The following is an 18,229-nucleotide window of genomic DNA, read 5'->3' as shown; positions in this document are numbered from 1 at the left end:
TGGACGGTCGGTACTGAATGGAGATACACTGAAGAGCCAAAGAAACTGGCATACCATCCTAGGGCCCCCGCGAGCCCGCATAAGTACCGCAACACAACGTGGTATGGACTCGATTAATGTCTGAAGTAGTGCTGGAGGGAACTGAAACCATAAATCCTACTGGAATGTCTACAAACCGTAAGAGACCGAGGGGGTGAAGATCTCTTCCGAGCAGCAAGTTCAAGGCATCCCAGATATGCTCAGTAATGTTGATATCTGGGGAGTTTGGTGGCCAGCGGAAGTGTTTAAACTCCGAAGAGTGTTCCAGGAGCAATTCTAGATGTGTAGAGTGTCGGAATTGCCTAAGCCCGCCGGAAAGCACAATGGGCATGAATATATGCTGTTCATCAGAAACGATGCCTACTTGCGTGTCACCTGTCAGAGTCGCGTTTATCCGTATCAGGGGTCCCATATCAGCCCAAGTGCGCACGCCCCAACCCATTACAGAGCCTCCACTAGCTTGAACGGTCACCTGCTACATGGAGGGTCCATGGATTCATGAGGTTGTCTCCATATCCGTACACGTCCATCAGCTCGATACAATTTGAAACGAGACTCGTCCGAGCAGGAAACTTATTTCCAGTCATCAACAGTCCAATCTCGATGTTGACGGGCCTAGGCGAGGCCTAAAGCTTTGTCTCGTGCAGTCATTAACGGAACACGAGTTGGCCTTCGGCTCAGAAAACCCATATCGCTGATGTTTCGCTGAATGGTTCACATACTTGTACTTGTTCATAGCCCAGCACTGAAATCTTCAGCAGTTTGCGGAAGTGTTGCAGTTTTGTCACACTGAACGATTCTCTTCAGTCAACGGTCCCGTTCATGCAGGATCTTTTTGGAGCCGCAGCGATGTCGGAGATTTAATATTTTACCGGATTCGTGATATTCGTGGTACACTCGCGAAATGGTCGAACGGGAAAATCCCCACTTCATCGCCAACTGGAAGATGCTGTGTTCTATCGTCCGTGTGCCAACTGTAACACCACGTTCGAACTCACTTAAATCTTGATAACCTGCCATTGTAGCAGCAGTAACTGATCTAACAACGGCGCCAGACACTTGTCTTACATAGGCATTGCCGACCGCAGCGCTGTATTCTGCCTGTTTACATACCTCTGTATTTGAATAAGCATGCCTATACCAGTTTCTTTGGTGCTTCAGTGTAATTTCATATATACGACCAACTTCACCAAAAGACTTCATTTTCTCGTGTACTTGCATAATGGACATCTTTGATGGAACTTCCAGTTTTGTTTGAATGGTAAAGTATTAAATTTTTAGTCATGATAGCAAATAGGTGATATTATTTGTTTGTAACGGTGATCTCATATACGAACAAGCTTTTTACTCTTCGTCGGATGGGACTGCGCTTTTGAGCTTGTTTATCTGTGTATTATCTTGAATGAATGATGAACATTCGCAACTGTAGACAGAATGAGTCTGAGTGGTAACGAATGCGGTTTCCCACATTTAGCAGAAGTAGCTTTTTTACGCTGACCCTATAGTGCTGGCATCTGAAACCCCATAGTGTGTCTTGCACAAAGTCTCGCATGTTTTCGTGTGTTCTGCTAAGACTGCTGAATGAAGGAGCGTACAAATGCGGCAATTTTCTTTCCCAGTCACTCGCATTATTCTGTTTACTCTGCAAAGAAGACGTTCTCTTTCTATTTCCGCTTTCGCTGAAGCATGCAAAAAGCTTACATTTATCGAGGACGCCGCACTCGCCAGTACGCAGTTCGGAACCTCGTATTGCGCTACTCGTATTCAACCTATTTCACATTGCCGTGGGGCGGTCTACACTGAACACGAACAGGGACGCTTGTGACTAATCCACTGCTACGGACAAGCTAAGCAATACACCTCTCCCTCCATCCTACGGTCACCTGCCCCCCTCCCCCCTCACTATCCCCATCCGTCCAAGGACGTTTTCTGTAATAGGAAAAGTAGGCGAACTCGACGACGTGTTTGCAACACGTAGCACTTCTGTCTCATCGGCATGATTCACAGCAGCAATATTAAACCAGTAGGTGGGTGCTAGTGGAGCTTCCAGGCTATGGCGGACTGAGCCCAAGACTCCCATGAAGTTCCTACAACGGCTACAGTCATGGGTTTATCTACTGGTGAAAGTGGTGCTTGTGATGGTATCAAGACAGACTTCATTTCCTTTAAGCTATTTCAGTTCCTGTGAACAAAGAAGCACTGAAAGCAGTGATGTAGATAGTGTAGAGATAAGTAAACATTATCAATCCTCAAACCAAGAACGATGGACACCAGCTACTGCAGAAAGTGGTGCGAAATTTTTGTTGTGTTAAATGTTCATGAAATATTACGTTAGCGTTTTCTTACACATATGATACGGAAAAAATTGTTTACAAACAGTCATCCACTGAAATTTTCTGTATACCAGCAGCTTTGCCAATCCAATAATGTTATGTTTCCTGAATCTGTATTGCAAGTTCCTGTAGTTATACTCAGCAGAACACTGCAGAGATAATGGGAGATCCACTAATTACGTGAGATCAAAGTGGGGGCGATAGGGGGCGGGGGTCCGGCAAAATCTCATCAAATCTCATTTGTAAGGGGGATCAATGAAAATTTCACGTCAACTCTGAATTCAGAGAATATAAACTATTATAACCAATAACATTTTGTTTTACGAAATTGTTTCAGAACGTATACAATTTTAAGTGTCCACCAGTCTTTATGACTTGTATCTACTAAATTTAATGCCTTACACATGCGCATGCCTGGGATTCCCCGACTTGGAACACGTGCCCAACCAGTGTCAGATTACATGCTGTGAGTTTACTGCTCAGCCGGTCGACATCACTGCCTATCAGTCAGTGAATAAATCGTGATATCCTGCAGTGCATATCAAACCGATTTTATTGTGAGGAACATGAATTTGTGTCAAAACTTCCACAATGCATGTCTTAAGAGTCATGCCGACAGGTCGAAACAAACCCGCGAACAAGAAGTTCATCGTTTGTGGAAGGAAGCTAAACTGGAAGTTCACTAACACGAATTCTCTTACTGGTAGACTGAATACTATGTAATCATACGATTCAAAGAAAGGTACATATAACGCTGTCTTTTATCTGCAAAGTAAGTAAATTATCAATGACGTTTAATCTTAATGTACAAAAGAAATATCCTGACTGACTCATCATCTTTCAGACCAAACCGCTTAGAACGTAAATTTGAAATATGGAGAGGATGTTGATATTACACTGCAGGCATCTTTAAAAATGAATTTTTCGTAATTACACGCCTGAGGAGGCGAAACGGGTGATGTAAACTTTTAGAAAGTAAGTCGCTAGTTGGGTAATTTTGAAGCTATAACTACGAAAACGGGTACATCATTCTCGGCCGGGAATACAAAAAAAAAAAAAAAAAAAAAAAAAGTGCTTGTTGGCAATTTTGTAGTTTCATCCCGAAAGGGGTGAAATAGTGGATGAACTTTTTTTTTTAGAGGTAATCGTTATTAAAGAAGTTCTAAAGCATTTCAAAACTACTTCTGTGAAAATTTGTATTTGACTTCTCAGATAGAAATCGAAAGAGATTTAGTGTTTTTAGAAATTCAATCCCTAACAGGGTGAAATAGGGGAGGAAATGCTTTATGAAAATATTTCATTAAGAAAGCATTTTTGAAGCTAAATCTATGAAAATTTGTGTTTTTGGAAATTCAACCCCTAAGGCGGTGAAATAAGGAATGAAAATTGTTGTGAAAATATTTCGTTGTATGAAAACATAGAGTGTGTTGATGTTATAGTGCGGGCTTCCTTAAGAAGGTTATTTTTCTAAATTCATCTTTAAGCGAGTGAAATAGATGGTGCAAGCTTCTTTTTTGAAAACTATCAGTAATATGACAATTTTGAAGCTATAACTACGAAAATTATTATTTGGTTCTTGGTCAGAAATAAAAACGTAACTCTTCAGCTTGTTTGGAAATTCAACACTTAAGGGAGTGAATTAGTGGATTAAAGCTTTTTTTAAATAAATCATTATTAAAGAACTCTAAAGGAATTTGGAAGCCACGTAAACGCAAACTGGTATTTGACTTTTCAGTTAGAAACAAAAACTACATGTCTCAATGTTTTTGAAAATTCATCTCCTAAGGGGATGATATAAGGGATGAAAAGTCTTATGAAAATATTTCATAATGAAAGCAGGGTCGCTTTTCGGTTAGTAGTACATTCAGAAACGACTGTGCTCCTATGGTCGTAATTGTAGTGAAAAGTTTAGGTGTTGGAATTTGTGAACTAAGTCAAACAAAGCTATTTAACAGTCATCAGGACAAATCGCCTGTGTTAAAATTGCGTGGGAAAAGGAACAGATCCAGAATGCATTAATTTTACAGTAGACCTAATGTACAGTATATTTTGTACTGTGATGAGCATGATTGGGCATGAAAGAATGGTGGTGGTGACAGGCCGTCAGACTCAGTGCAAACAGTGTTAACAGTTACAAAGAACTTTATTGATCTTCGTAGGATTTCTGATCAGATGAGCATAGGGTAATATCAAAAGCAGAAAAAAATGGCGTAACAGGAGAAGGATTCGTTATGAACAGGAAGATATGGCAGAGAGAGAGAGAGAGAGTTACTCTAAACAGCTCAGTGATAGCGTTGTTCTCATCAGGATCCACAGAAAAACCAACACTGACAACAGTAGTTCAGGTGCGTATGTCGACGTCTCAAGCCCAAGCCAAAGAGATAGAGCAAGTTAGTATAGGAGGATATTGAATGGGTAATACAGTACATATAGGGATATGAAAACCAAATAGTGATGGTAGATTAAAACGTGGTTGTAGATGAAGGAGTAGAAGTAGTAGGAGAATATAGGCTTCTTAGTAGGAATGAGAGAGGGGAAAGTCTAACTGAGTTCTCTAACAAATTTCAGCTGTTAATAGCGAACACTCTGCTCAAGAATCACAAGAGGAAAAGGCTGGGAGTTACAGAGAGATATCAAGAGATTACACCAGTAGTAGGGCCAAGCAGACGTCACTCTACCCTCCATCGTTGCCAGATGTATTCAAGATGGCAAATCCAAGATGGCAGCAATAGATATGGCGACGTCGCAATGACCTTATGGTGGGATGTTCAAATTTTAGCAGAAAGATAGGTCAATTGGGCTACCTCCACTCCCCTCCCCTCCCTCCTCCTCACCCCACCCACAGAAAATGGTGAGAAGTTCAAATTCCATCAGGAAATGCAACACAACATGGCTACCTCTACAAATCTAAGAAAATGGTGGGAGAAAATGGTACTTTGGCTACCTCCACTAGCCTAAGTCATCTGACCACCACTTCTTCCTAGGAATTGGTGGGAAAAGGACTCAGCCTACACTGGATAGGATGGGCATATATCTTTATTTAAACAGTCCTTATTTAAAGAATTAGAGGCTGTGCCTTCATCCACTGAGTTCACAACAAGGTCCTGAGTCAAACTGACCTAGTACACAGTACCACCACCAGAGGGCGCCATCGAACCTCCTGTGACATAATCCAAGATGGCGGTCTGGAGAGGGAAAAAATGGCCAGAAAAGTACTGAGTCTGTGCTGGATAGGATGGACATAAGTCTTTAATGGCAGGCAGTCGTTATTTAAACAGAGGCAGTACCTCCATTCAGTGTGTCCACCATGAGATTCAGAGTCCAACTGACACAGTACACAGTACTGCCACCAGAGGATGCTGTTATCCCTCCTTTGACATAATGCAATATGGCGGTATGGAGGGGGAAAAATGGCGGGAATACACTTCAGCCTGCGCTGTGGTGCTGAAGAGAGGAAGAAGTGTACTTTATTTAATATTGGAACCATTTACTTAGGATCGAATTTCACGTAGTTTATTTATTATACTGATACGAAACACTCTCCCTGACATGCATAGGGCGACAGAAAATCATCTGCAAACCTGCAAACTACTCATAAATAATGCAGTACACTAATGTTCAGACACGTAAACAACTCGTAAATTACCGGAATAACGCATGTTAAACGCTCTGCAGACATGCTCACTAATTCTAAACTGTGCAAATAATGCACTACACAGCACACAGGCAAGCAAACAACTCGTAAATTATCGAAATAATTCAGTACACAGCCTACAGAGCTGCAAACTTCTTGTAAATCACTGAAATAATGCAGTATACTGCATACCGACCTGTAAACTACTCGTAGACCACCAAAAAAATGCAGTACACTGATGTACAGACACGTAAGCAACTCGCAAATTACCGAAATAGTGCAGTACACAATATACAGACCTGCAGACTACTCGTAAATCACCGAAATAATGCAGTACACTGAACGCTCTGCAGACAAGCTCACTACCTGTGAATTGTCCAAATAATCCATAACTCAGCCAACAGATCTGCTCACAATATAATGCAACAGACAAGCAAAAAATTCGTAAAAAAGGCTCCAATGTGCACACGCACCACACTCTGCCTCCTGTCCACTGGACTGCACATGGTGGTACCGCACACGCTCTCTGCAGTGAGGATGCACCGGCAGCCCCCATGAAGTGGCAAGACAGCTGTCAGCTGCTGAGCCATGCTCAGGTGTCCGTTTGGGTACTGCAAGAACAGGGCCGTGGCATCATTTTCATACTTGACACCTGAGAAATTCCCCACAAAATACATGTTCACCTAGGCACCATTGCTGACATGATGATGCATAACTGCAGTGCTGGTCCAGCACCAAGATACATGTTTGCATAGCAGCTAAAAGGTTCACAGTGTTATACTGTTATCGCAGGTCACGCTACAGAAATATGTTCGATTGATTTCCCCCCTTGCGATCTTAATGATACATGTGAGACCTGTCCAGCACACAAGTGCGAAACCTGTGGATACTGACTTCACAGGTCATGCTATAGAAATCTCTCCCCCACAATCCTAATGAGACATATGAGCTGCATCTAGCTGTGCACACATGTTTACCTGCCCAGTGTAGCAGATGGATCGCCATGAAACGTTCGACCTGCTGTAAACATTTGTCTCGCAGACTTTTAATGTTTTCACCACTAAAAGCCTTCATCATATCTGTACATGCTCACATAAGCACCAATAATCATAAAAGCATTCTTGTTGTTTGGAAAGAGAGCACTGTCTAAGCACAGAAGGGAGGAGGGGGAAATCGTAATAATTATGCAAACAGAATTCGAAGCACTGTCCTACAGGAGAGAAAAATGGAGCGAATTTTCGGTATCCTACAGCTACTGGTCTGGAGATGTCCTAATACCGTACCAGCAGATGAGTGACAGCAATCCTGACTGAGATGGATGGTCTACTTCAATTTGTCTTTGAACACTCGGTTTCTCAGAATTTTCCATAGATTTCTTGCCTTCATCCTGTTCAAATCAATTTGTAGGCAATCCTATGCCCCAGCACATAGGATGTCTTGTGAATGAATGGAGCATAATTGATTCTTATTGCATTTATGTGCAGAATTAATGATGCCACATGTGTGGAAGCACTGTCTGCCTTTATCTTTTCTTTCTGCAGACCAGACTTTCAGTGGCAAAAACTATTTTGCGCAGGTCACCATACTGCACTGACAATTAAACCCTGCAAAGTGACCTACAGATTGTCGAATACGGAAAGACTCTTACTCAATTACACTCCTCTGCCACTGAGGACAGGAACTTGAATGTTAAAGCGTGAAACCGATCTCCAACTTAGCAATATATCACCATGTAATGTGTCGATGTAGTAAACACACAATGTGTCTCCTGCACCACCCAAAATCTCTCCTGATACATCGTTCATGTAGCTATCAGCCACCAGAAACTTACACATAAACCATGAAGACAGACAGCATAAGGACATGCACTATAGGTATACTCCTCGCTGTACTAGATATTTCCCACAAGGTTGGGTTATTCACTCCCAATACATGACCAGAGCGCCCTCAGTGGAACAAAGTCACTCACAGAACTGTTGTGCAAAGACTGGCTCGTTTCCCATAGCCATAAACACATTACTGTTTCTGGTTCAGACATGCTTGCTTGCTTTTCTACACCCATCTCCAGACTCTGGAATTACAAGAACATATGTAATTTCGCATGGTTTGCCAGAATGTCATACCATTTTTGCGATGCTTCTTGATATCACGCACGTAGTAATATTGCTTGCATAGCAGTATTGCTCTCACATCATAATTCCGAAGATATAGACTTGAAATTATTTCCTAGAAAGTCGAAATTTTAGCGAGGTGGAGCATGCTGTAAACCACTGAGTAACTAGAAACTTACCCCATCTGTGGAGAACTTTATGTGAAAAGTCGAAGAAAAAATAGAGGAAACTGATATTTACACTTGTGAATACTGATGTTGATGATGTAACATATTGCAATTCATCCCTGTAATTTACAAAGTCAGCTAAAGTGTTCCTCATGTCTAGAGAACCAGCAAATGTGTCATCCACCTGTCTTTCACTTGCAAGATGCACACACCACAATCGATGTTCCCTCAACTAAATAAAAGTGCGTGCTGAAGTACTCAACCAGACAGTTTACATGGGGGGGGGGGGGGAATAATGGTCCAGCACAAACACATGTACATACTGAATCTTCTCAAATTCCCATGCAATCACGATAGCTGCCCAACACATACTAAGTATTAGTTTGCTATTTGGCCATTTAGAGCACGACACGGTTAAGTCAGCTACATGCCTACACCCCCAACAGGCCTCTCCATTTGGACAGACTCTGCCATTAATGGGTAACGTGAATCATTCTCGCCACAGGCCACCACCACCACACCACACACCCCTAGACAGAATTATCCTGGGAAATCGGTCGCAAACATATTTGATCACTATACTTACAATTAAATGTTACGATTGCAGCCTCAATTGAACAACATATGACAACAAGAAAATTATCAGAAATACCCTCTTCTGACGGCTGTGGCTCTGGAAATAGAAATATCTCTACCATTCTTATGACCTGGCATACTCTTCCCTTTGCTATCACAGTATTCCACGTCAGATCCATACCTTCCTTACGACTGGACATAAGTCATTTCCTTTGCACATGCCAGAACAGAAACACATACTTTATAAGACTGATGCTCAAGGTGAGCCTATCACGCATCCTCTACTACTAACTATAATACTTCGCCAATAAATGATTGCTGACGATACGAAATATTACTGAGAGGAAATCAGCCGTGGAGATCTCATAAGCTTTCTTGCGAGTGGTACCACTGTGTCTTAGAGAGGCATAATCGTCTTACAAACCACCAGAAGTTAAAAAACCCAATCGCAACAATTACTGTATGTTACTGTCACAAGCGGTCTTGGTTCTACAGGTGCACACAATTAACCCTGTTAAAACTGGCTTTATAAATGAAGGTATGGCATTACCTGCAAACGACATGTTTTTTTTTTTCTAGACAAATACCTCGACACCGAATATAGACAGTGATCATCGGAGTATATATTATCAGACCAGCAGTGTGGTTAAACATCGCCAATGGTGCACCCTCATAATAAAATTACCTTATTTTGAAAGTGATTTGGCTGAGTTTGGCATTAAACCAGTATCTGCAACTCCCTCATGCCACCGCTAGATATTTCTCCAGTATTTTTAATGCATTCTGTCTAGATGCCGTGTCAGAGGTTCTGCAATATATCCACTGAGTTATAGGCCATGGCTGACTGAGAAGGATCACAAACGGTAGTAAATGGTGTGCTGATTGAGGTCGTAATAAATGCACACTAGCTTATCAGATCTCTAATGCTACACTTTCGGTACAAATGCTGTCTTTGATTTGGAATCAAGTCTTTCCATTCAACCAGATACCTGCATTGTATCTGATGGAGAAGTCCTTTAATGATATATTTCTTGCTTCTTGTATCTCAAAATTAGTCACCTTTCTCGAACCTCTCCGCTGCAGTAAGATTCCATAATGGTTTTAGTTAGTCGTTATGCATCTTGCAACTGTCCCTCACACTCGGCGCTACCGTCCCTACAGCTTTGCACATGTGATCGTTTCAATGTAAGTCAGAACTGAGTAGAAGTCGAAGAAAGCTATATTTACAAGCTTCTACAACCCATGTAGAAACAGGCAAAGCTGAGTTACTTCAACAGGGCTGTGTTTTGACCATTCAATGCAAACGGGAACTGGGAAAAACATGAGGACTTGGCTACTGCACTGTGGTGCATCCCCAAACTACATGCAAGTACTACAGATCCGTGCCCCTCAAGGTCCATTTACGTCTATCACCCGCAACATGTTATTTTTGTTATTCTGTACCCTCCAACGGAGAAAAATTACTAACTGTAAAAGCTCCACTAAATTCACCCCATAGAGAACTCGATAAGACTTTTACCGCATCTCTCTCCTCCTATATATCAAAAACAAATACCGCATATGTGCCGGCATAGAGCACATGTGATGATCATATTAAATATACAGGTATTGATCAACTGCACAGACCAGTTTAAAGTTTCATCATATGGATTGTAGGAGGATGATCGAATCCCTCAGACTATACTGTAAGTCACAAGAGACGCTCCCTTTGACCCTGTGTCATTGTTTGAAACATTGTCTTTTCTGCTGTAACACGCTTTGTACTCTGCTATATATTTTGTTTTTTTCGCCGTGACTTCGAAGTCTGTCAGGTTCTAAACTGATATTAACACGTTCTGATCCATTTTCCCTTGCAGAAAACTAGACGTCACATAGTGTAAATGATGTTGTTACTGTTGCTACCATACCACACCACACACAATGGATGATTTTAAATAAAAGACAGTTGCAATGTAAGGAAGCTGGAAGAGTTTGGCAGTGTTGTGGAGAGTTTCCAAACTGCAGTCCGAAGGTGACTGACGACCTCTACATTTAAACTCATCTGTCACAGTGACGGAATAGCTGATGGCTCTGCATTCCATTTTGACTGATTCCTTATATTGCAGTCATGTACGCAACCACTGTTTCTCTACTTTGCGAGTATCATTGCAAATGTAGATAGATGACTGTGAAGTATGTCCATTCATTGTTAATTCTCGAACACATACATCATCAAAGTATACCAGACAGCACTCTACATATTTCTAATACCTCGAGCATAGTGCTTAATTTACGATCTATCTGTATGCGGATACATCATCAAAGTATACCAGACAGAACTCTACATATTTCTAACACCTCGAGCATAGTGTTTAATTTACGATCTATCTCTATGCGGATGGGTGTCACAGAGCATTCTTGCAGTCTTAGGATAAAATTAGGGACCTGAAGGGCCCGTCGCACTGTCTTTGACCAGCACTCCCTGCAGCACCGTTACTGTTTTAGTCTGCAGCTGACCTGATGTAGGCGTTAAATTCTACGTCTCGTGAATGAATGGAGCTTGGTGAGTCCTCGCCCATCCAAATGCACAAAATTTCTCCAGACGCGCCCATGTCGAGGAGGTTAGTACCACTTATTGATGTATAATTACAGATTTGAAAGTGTTGTGATGTAATAGCAGATGGTTAAGAAAACAAAAAATGGGTGATTTTTATGCACGATGGAGCTCCAGATGGACAGAGTTCAAAGAATTTTATGTAAATCAGCTATGCACTCAATTTCAATCTATTGTTCTAGAGTTTGGGATCAGTACCAGGAGGGTATTGGTAAGAGAGAACGTAAACACACGCATTCCCAAGGCTACACAGTTCCACACTTAAAACAGGCTATAATGTTAGATCGATTCAGTTCCTGACCTATCAGTCATGTGGAATATAGTGCTGTTAATATTCCAATGTAAGATATATATCTACAGTGCGTGACGTACATCCTTTTTGCAGTTTTCTCTATGGTAAACTATGGTAAAAGCTGTAAAACGAAGAAACTACGTCCTTAAAACATTGGTTCAGTGTAATATGTGCACAATGTAGCTCTCCAGAGATATATAGCGTCCACTGTTCACATCCTATTGCGGTTCGGAAATTATACTACGCTCGCCCATCAGTCCTATATAACATGATAGTAGCAGAGAATAACTCTTACAAGGAAACAGATAAATGCATAGCAGCGACGTCCGACATATCAAATTACACGTTATGCCGCCACTAGCTCTGAAAACACCTGACATCTGTCAATATGATATGTACATGGGGACTGCAGTGTCTAACAAACACCTATCGCTAACTTAGAATCATCTTAGTTATGAAACTGAAGTCTCGATGTTATACCCAAGATGCGACAAGGGAATGGAGTACATCGCATAGATCTAAGTTTGTTTAGAGGATGTGTCGAAACCAGATTATCACATTTATTCACACATGATATGGAAGTCCTCTGCTGACAGAGAGGTTTGCTGTTAACGATCGCCAGTAAACAGTCCTCTAAGTCAAATATGGAACATGTTGTTGTATATGAGTCGAATGCGGGCTATGTCACATGACTGATGCATCCTAACAGATCAGCAGAAAAAATGGTCAAATTACCTGTGCCAACATTTCCCTCCTTCTCTAGAATGCGTCATCAGCTGCCATTAAATTGTACCTATTTACAGCCCCATCTCAATCGATCACCCCATCCACTCTCTGTTATCCTATAACGCAGATGTACGTAAGTTTAGAGGCAGATGGTTCTCTATTTTCCTTGAAAGTGTCAGATACAGTAGTCAACTCGCGTGTATCACTGTTACCTCAGTAGACATACAGTAGAATGCTGCCACTGTGGCAAAAAAGTACCTGTTTCCTTGGTTCCCTTCACTTCCATGTCAATGTTTTCTCGGATTCCTCTTGCTGTCACTTCCTTTCCCCATGTACAAGAACTGCTCTGCGCCACCTAGAAAACATGCAATTACTTCCTCAATTTCCCCGCATTTCAGCGTATTTTCCCTCAATTTACACATATTTTCTATCATTTTTCGCCATTCTATTGATTTTTAAATCACTTCTACCTATCCAATCATGACATAACCTCTCGTTCCATGTTCTAAACTGCTTGTAAATGTAGTACATCTGCCAACACCTGGTGCAAATTCACTATTTTTCTAATCAGGAAGCGTAGTATAGCACTGAAATCGATTATATCCAGTCGCCTCCACCTACATACTCCAAATTTGCAGTGCGTTTGCTCTGTTTTCTGAAAAAAAACGCCATTCGGAGGTAGCCCAAGTGCCCTTTTTCCTGACATCTTCTTAGGTTACTAGAGGTAGCCGTGGTGTGTAGATTTTCCCGATGGAATTTGAACTTCCCACCATTTTCTGGGAGTGGGGAGGGGAGGGCAGGGGGGAGGGGTGGGCATAGGTTAGTGGAGGTGCCAAACTGACCTATCTTCTGACGAAAATTTGAACTTCCCACCATGTCGTCATTGCAATATTGCCATATCTATCGCCGCCATCTCAGATCCGCAATCTTGAATAAATCGGGAAACAATGGAGAGTCGTTGATTCCTGCTTTGCCCTACTACTTACATCATTATCAGGCAGAGATTTCGAAATCAGGTACTGGATTTTAAGGTGTACTCAGGATCAGATGACTCAGATCACAATTTAGCAGTGATGAACCGTAACTGAAACTAATGAGACTAATCAGGAGCAATCAGTGCACAAAGAAGTGGGATAAGGAAGTACTACAGAATAAGGAGATATGCTTGAAGTTTTCTGAGGCTATGGATGTTGCAATGAGGAATAGTTCAGTTGAAGAGGAATGGACAGTCATAAAAACAGCAATCACAGAAGATGGCGAAGTAAAATATCTACGAAGAAGGTAGCTGCGAAGAAATCACGGATAACGGAAGAAATTCATCTTTGATCGATGGAGGAAGGGACTACAGAAATGTTGGAGGAAAATCAGGAAGATAAAAATACGACTCACTTAGCAATGAGATAAACAGGAAGTCCAGGAAACTAAGCCAAAATTTCTGTATGAAAAATGGGAAGAAATAGAAAAACAAAGGATTGTTGGAAGGACTGACTCAGCATATAGAAAAGTCAAAACAACCTTTGAGGAAATTAAAGGCAAGGGTGGTAACGTTAAGAGTGCAACGGGGATTACATTGCTAAATGCAGAGGAGAGATCGTATAGCTGTAAAGAGTACATTGAAGGCCTTTATGAGGTGGAAGATTTGTCTGATGACGCAACGAAGATGACGCGAAGAAAATGACGCGAAGAAAATGACAGGAAGAAGATGACGCGAAGAAGATGACGTGAACAAAAAGAATCACGAGGCAATATAGAAGAGGTAGGGATCAATTATTAGAATCAGAATTTTAAAGAGCGCTATAAGACTTAAGATCGAATAAGGCATATGGGTTAGACAACATCCGATCAGAATTTCTCAAATCAATGGGGGAACTGGCAACAAAACGAACATTCATGTTGGTGTTTAGAATGTATCAGTCTGGCGAAGTACTTTCCGGCTTTCGGGAAAATCATCATCCACACAATTACAAAGATTGCAAGAGAAGTGAGAAAATTATTGTACAATAAGCTTAACAGCTTATGGATCCCAGGTGTTGACAAGAATAATATATCGAATGGCAAAGAAAACTGACGATGTGCTGTATGTCAATCAGTTTGGCCTTAGGAGGCATAGAGGTACGAGAAGAAATTCTGACGTTGCGGTTGATAATGGAAGCAAGACTGAAGAAAAATTAGGACACGTTCAGAGGATTTCTCGACCTGGAAAAGCATAGGACAAAGTCAAAAGGTGCTAAATTGTAGAAATTCAGAGAAATATAGGGGTAAGGTATAGTGAAAGAAGAGTAATACATAACATGTACAAGAAGCAAGGGGAAAAACGAAGATTGGGAAACCACGAACGAAGTGTTAAGATAAGAAAGAGTTTAAGTTTAGGACGCAGTATTTTGTTCCAACTGTTCAACCTTCACTTCGAAAAAGCTATGTCATAAACGAAAAGAAAGGTTCAAGAGTGGAATTAAAATTCGAGGTGAAAGGATATTAATGACGCTATCCGCTGATGACTTTGCTATCCTGACTGGAACTAAAGAAGAATTACATGATCTGCTGAGTGGGATGAACAATCTAATGAGTACGGAAATCGGATCGAGAGTAAATAGAAAAAAGACGAAAGTAGTGAGAAGTAACAGAAATGAGAACAGCGATAAATTTAGCTTTAGGATTGATGGTCGTGAAGTAGATGAAGTTCAGGAAGTCTCCTACCTAGGTAGCAAAATAACCAATGAGTGACGGAACAAAGAAGACATCAAAAGCTGAGTAATACTGGCAAAAATGGTATTCCTTGGCAAAACATACTTTGAGGAAGAAATCTCTGAGACTGTACGTTTGGTAGTTGTGGGAAAATTGGCAAAGAAGAGAATCGAAGCAGCTGAGATGTGGTGGTACTGACGAATGTTGAAAATTAGCTCGTGTAACAAGGTAGGAATGAAGAGGTTCTCCAGATAATCGACGAGGAAAGGAATATGTGGATAATACTGACAAGAAGAAGAGAAAAGATGGTAGGACATCTGTTAAGACATGAGGGAGTGCCTTCCATGGTACTGGGAAATCTGTAGAGGACAAAAACTGTAGATGAAATCAGAAATGGGAATACATCCAGCAAATAGTTGAGGACGTAGGTTGGAAATGCTATTCTGAAATGAAGAGACTGGCACAAAAGATGTATCCTAGGCGGGCCATATCAAACCATTCCGAAGCTACTAACTCAAAAAATCTTAGAGTGGTGAGGGAGTAACGACTCACCTCACTGACTCTGGCTGTGGCCGTTGAGTGGGCGGCGGCTTCCACCTGGTGATGCTCCGCTGGTGCCTCACACTTCTTAGGCCACCATCCTCCGAAGGCCGTGGCTGTGGCCGTTGAGTGGGCGGCGGCTTCCACCTGGTGATGCTCCGCTGGTGCCTCACACTTCTTAGGCCACCATCCTCCGAAGGCCGTGGGCACTGACGTCAGTGGCAAGTCGTGTTGCGCTGCAGTGGCGCACCAGTCTGGGAGGCGATCCCTCAGCTCCGCACCCGGCCCTAGTAGCACCGTGTGGAGTCTGCAGCGTGCTCCTTGGCCAGGCGTCGTGAAGGCGCGGCAACCCCTCACCCCGCTTGCGTCACCGCAAGAGATCACAAAGACGGCAGTATGCAGAGTGCGACTTGCTGCCCGCGGACAGTTGTCGGCTGGCGTTAGGAGTTTTGCCGTCGAGTCCCGCTAGGTACTCAATGGTAGAGTCGGTAGGTGCTGACAGTAGGTCAGCAGAGCTCAAAAACTAAGTCCCGTGAATGACTTAGTCCAGACAGCAGGTACAGATGGTCTCGAACCGTTGGCTACAGCAGCGTTCTCGTGTCACTGTGAAACTGCTGCCTTCTGTAACGTCCTTCGGATCTTAGATCTTGGCTAACACTCAGCGGTAGAGCAATGAGATTGTTATTTCTTATGTATCGGTATCGACGTTACAAAAAGAACATTGATGAAGTGAACTCGCGACTTGTGCGAGATATTTACTTCGCCAAACGTCGTAATTAAATAGTTTATAATCGATGGTTTATCAGTTGCTATTTAAATATTAATGATAAGTTAAAATTAGTTCCAGTGACGCCAAATTCCCTACAGACTGGTTGTAATCTCAAATATATAATCAGTCGTAACAGTGTTCTTAATTCCTAACGTCACGGAGTTTCTATATAAGCGCCGAGCGCCTCAGTCAAATAATATCGCCGCACGTTATTTCTATAAATAATATTGTAAAACTTGAATGATAAATGCGTGAATTGACACGATATTCTGGTTTATTACACAATATTAGTCACTTCGTAACAGAGCCGTGAGGAAGAAGCTTTCCGAGGTGTTGGGGGGAATTACAAATTATATGGTTCGTAACTATCGGCAAGTTCCATTGTCCATTAGTTATTACGAATGAAATTGTCTATCTGTGTTCACTTCCTAAACAGTGTGAACTTCAGGTTATTTAATTAAAAGTCACTTCTGTCTAATATATGCAAGTCCTCTATCTGAATTCTAAATAACGTAATATTTGAAGTCAAAGTATGGTTTCACTGCGTCATAGTAGATGGTAATAATCAATTCTGAAAACAAAACAATCTAACCGCGCCTGCACATACGAGCATTCAAAAGTATGACCTGCTTCGGCTAACTCTCGTAACGTAGTGACGATGGATTGAATTATCCTTAGCCATTACTCACGACGAGTACTGACACGGAGTACTCTTTGGGAACGTTGGTTCTACTTTACGAATTTTAATTACAATGATTTTGCGATTTACTATGATTTTCAATTTTGAGTTTGATTTTACTCGAAGCCTATCTTCCTTTCGTATGTTAATAAACTATTAAGTATTAGATTTTTCATTCAATTACTGGTTAATATCCAAATAATAGTGTTAACTGGAAATTTGTTTGCTTGTTCATGTTTCATGGAATTTGGGACTGGTTTTGGAGAAATCTTTGGGAATTTTGGAGCTAATTTTTGATTTTCATTTCTCGTCCGAGGAAGTGGCATTACACTTCCGGCGATGGCAAGTAATCCGTTCCGTAAAGTACAGACTCATTTATATACCTCCGGCGCCCATCCTTTCACTAAAACCTGGTGCCTACTCTCGTTTCCAGAATACGAAACTTGCCATGGTATGATGACACCACACTATTGGCTTCACGGTTACGGTTGATCAGCGTCGTTTACCGCTGAGCTCGGCTATCCTCGCTGTGCAGCTCCCTGGCCCGGATGTTACTGTAACCCGTGTGTCGCCACACTTGCGGCTTCCGACCCGCAGCGGTTAATGCAACACTGGTGTTTCCATGGTGCTTTTCTATATTGTTGTTGTTGTGGTCTTCAGTCCTGAGACTGGTTTGATGCAGCTCTCCATGCTACCCTATCCTGTGCAAGCTTCTTCATCTCCCAGTACTTACTGCAACCCACATCCTTCTGAATCTGCGTAGTGTATTCATCTCTTGGTCTCCCTCTACGATTTTTACCCTCCACGCTGCCCTACAATGCTAAATTTGTGATCCCTTGATGCCTCAGAACATGTCCTACTAACCGGTCCCTTCTTTTTGTCAAGTTGTGCCACATACTCTTCTTCTCCCCAATTCTATTCAATACTTCATCATTAGTTTTGTGGTCTACCCACCTAATGTTCAGCATTCTTCTGTAGCACCAAATTTCGAAAGTTTCTATTCTCTTCTTGTCCACACTATTTATCTTCCATGTTTCACTTCCATACATGGCTACACTCCATACTAATACTTTCAGAGACGACTT

Source organism: Schistocerca serialis, chromosome 4 (assembly GCF_023864345.2).
Source record: "Schistocerca serialis cubense isolate TAMUIC-IGC-003099 chromosome 4, iqSchSeri2.2, whole genome shotgun sequence".
NCBI lineage: Eukaryota > Metazoa > Arthropoda > Insecta > Orthoptera > Acrididae > Schistocerca > Schistocerca serialis.
This window is presented reverse-complemented; position numbering follows the sequence as displayed.